This window comes from Pteronotus mesoamericanus, unplaced genomic scaffold (genome assembly GCF_021234165.1).
Source record: "Pteronotus mesoamericanus isolate MK-2021 breed Mesoamerican mustached bat unplaced genomic scaffold, CSHL_Meso_final contig_50, whole genome shotgun sequence".
In the NCBI taxonomy this organism is placed as follows: domain Eukaryota; kingdom Metazoa; phylum Chordata; class Mammalia; order Chiroptera; family Mormoopidae; genus Pteronotus; species Pteronotus mesoamericanus.
Window position 1 is genome coordinate 44,194,755 of NW_026555186.1, and position 3,349 is coordinate 44,198,103.

Sequence of the window (3,349 nt, forward strand, 5' to 3'; positions counted from 1 at the left end):
TTTCATTATTGATATTCAAATGGGATTTGTCATTCTTACACACACAGTTGGTGAAGGGAAGAAGTTGATGACTGCTGTCCTTTTTTGTCACAGTAGTTACTTTGTATTTTTCAGATTGACATCACAAATTAGGAACAACTTGGCTAGAAATACCTAAGTTTCTGCCTGGAAGAAGATTTAATTGGGAATATGCTTTTGGAAATTCTGAATTTGAATTAGTATGATTGTCGAAAGCATACCAAATGTTTGGAAATTAATATTTGCCAGCCATGTAAAACCAGCATGAGTCTTGGGTTAGAAACTTGCCCACTAGGGTGATAGGAACCCATTGTTTCCTTTGCTTTACACTGCTTAACCTTTCTTGGTTTCTCCAGCTATAATACAGTAATCATAGTTTCCATTATTTAACTCACAGAATCTTGTAAGAACAGAAGAGAATAATGTGGGCCTAAGATACTTCATTTGTTTTCCATTAGTTATAGGCTGAAATCCAAATTCCTTAGCAATATCATAGTGGCTGAAAACACAGGTTTTGGAATCGGACAGATATTGTGAGCCCAGATTCCGACTCTGCCACACACAGCCATGGTTTTGGACAGTTTACTTGACCTTTCTAAGTTTCAGGTTTCTCATCTATAAAATGGAGAGAGTAATAGTTCCTTCATCATAAGAACTGGTGTGAGAATTAAATGGGGTAATGTATGTGGGGTGCAAGCACAGGGTTTGGTACACTTCATGTGTTCAGTAAATGGTAGCTGCTGGGATCCATGTCACCATGGCATGTAAGTCCTAGGTAGCTGTTTTTTCCCCCGTATCTGCCATCATTAAACCCCTAAATTCACCCCTATTCATCCTGCATACATTTCTCTACATACGTTACCACACACTCCACTTATCTCATGGCTCTTCACCCTTTGATGTCAGAAATATTAGTCTATTCGTAGTTGGAGCCTCTTTAGATAACACAAAGTGAGATTGCACAGCCAGCTGAATCAGAAGTACATCAAATTAAAATAATGTAGGGATGATCATAAATATATAAGAATTGGTCAGATAAACATACAGTCAGTGCATTAATAATAAAGTGAATAAAAATCACTGTATATACAAGATACCTTAAGGCAGTAGGCAGTGGTCTAAACTAGGTATAAACCTATTTTGTTTAATCTCTTGATGTTAAAATAAATCAGGAGACTTTACAACAAAATTTGAATTTCTGGCTTCTCTTGAAATGGTTGGAGATACGGCAGGTGAACCTCTATTGCTGCTTAGAGATGGGTAGGATTCTTCAATTAATCCACTCTTCACTCGAATGGAAGAAACATAGACACTCCACAATACTGGCTTTTTCTGTGGCCACCAGCCTAAAGTTCCTTTTCCCCCAGAAGAGTTGATTTGATTAACACAGAATAGAGTAAGGGCTGCTTTTTACAGCATAAAAGCCAGATTAAATAAAGAGATAGTATCTTTCTCTGAGAACAATGTGGGAATTTGAGGTTCTTATCAGTCTTTGAAACTTGTGAATGTTAAACTCTACTAGGTTGGTACTTCCTGTTTTTACTTGTTGAATTTATTTTCTTTTTTTGGAACCCAGAGTGACCTTTTAACCTTATAACCTTTAATGCACTGATGTGGGAAGAGATGTGATAGTTTCAGCTGGAAAAATATTTTAAAATTTACTCAAGAAAATTTTGTATCATTCAGTTCTAGTACAGGAACAAACATGACTTGTATGAAATTTGGCAATCTCTCATTGCTCTTTCAAAATGAAGTACATCCAGAACACCTTCATGAGGCACATATTAATTGGCTCTCACTGCTTGCTAGTTATTGTGTTATTACCTAATCTTATCCAAGCAGACATCTGAAAGGAGACCTATTTCCAAGAGACAATATGATTCTGTGGATTAAGTACAGACCCAAGTATGACACTCTGGTGCCTCTAACTTATTTGTTAGACTCTTGGGAATATCAGTCAACATTACAATGTCTGAGTTTCAGTAATGGACATACTGGTTTTCTTTCCCACACCTCCATCCTAGAGATATTATAATGACTTAAAGGTAAATTGTTATAAAAGAAAATTATACAATTCAATGAATATAATAAGTAGTAATTGGATGTGTATATAGACAATATGTATAAGAGAATGTAATAACAGAGTGACTCATTTTAATTCCCACATGACTCAACCACATGCATGATGTTTCTTCTATAAGCAGTAACTCTACACAATTTTTACTTCTTGTCTGACCTGTGAAATAGGCTTGATGGGTTGACTTAAACTCCTTTAATGTGAAGATAGTGTCTGACATGTATCCAGACTTTTAGTGTCTGGATAAAATCTCCTTCTATAAGAAGTCTTCTTCAACTTATCTTCCCACTCTCATCCCCTGACCCAGTTGAATTTGCTATCTTGTTGGTGATACCACTTAACTTTTCTTACAGAACCTATGACCCAGAGTTGCATTTTTCATTTTCATGGTGGGCCTGTCTCTAAACAGAGTGCCTTGAGGGAAGGACCCAACTTCTCCATCCTTGTTTTCCCCAAGGCAGTTAGAGTGCCAGGTCCCCAGTTGCCTGCTTAATGCGTGATTATTGAATGGATGAATCTATCCATCAACAGTGGTTTTTGGGAACCACTTACTCTAATAAGGTTAAGTTACTTCAACTCTACAGGCCTCAGACCTTTCTGTCTGTGAAATGAAGATTTGGACTAGCTAGTAAAAAACTTCTTACAGCTCCAAATTTTACTCTGTGGTTTTATGTGTTGTAAATCATGGCAAATATACATGACCTTAAGTATCTGTGGGGACTTGGTTTAGATGATGTGGGAAAACAGGTTTTGACTTTGACTTATGAAATATTATTGTTTAATTTTTATTTATCTGTGTATTTATTCTCATTTGTATTTCAGAAGGTATTCAGAAATAATTAGGTGATCAGACATTTGGGGGTTATTATGTACGAGGTCTGTCCAGAAAAAATCCAGGTGTTGTTAGTATAACGAGAATGGTTTGTGCAACCTTGATGTAACCTGGCAGCCATGGAGAGTGGACTGGAATGTGCATGCATGGACAATGATGACTTCACTGTACTGGTCAGTGAGGGAGGTAGATGCCATTGAGTGGGCATGTGTACTGTGTGGCTGTCACATTCAAAATGACTGAGTGAGTAGAGCAACAAATCTGCATCAAATTTTGCGTTAAGCTTGAACATTCCTCAGCAGAAACTATTTGGATGATTCAGAAGGCTTTTGGGGACAATGCAATGAATGCAGTGCAAGTAAAAGTATGGTACAAATGCTTCAAAGATGGTCAAGAAGGCGCAGCAAAATTGCAGCAAGATC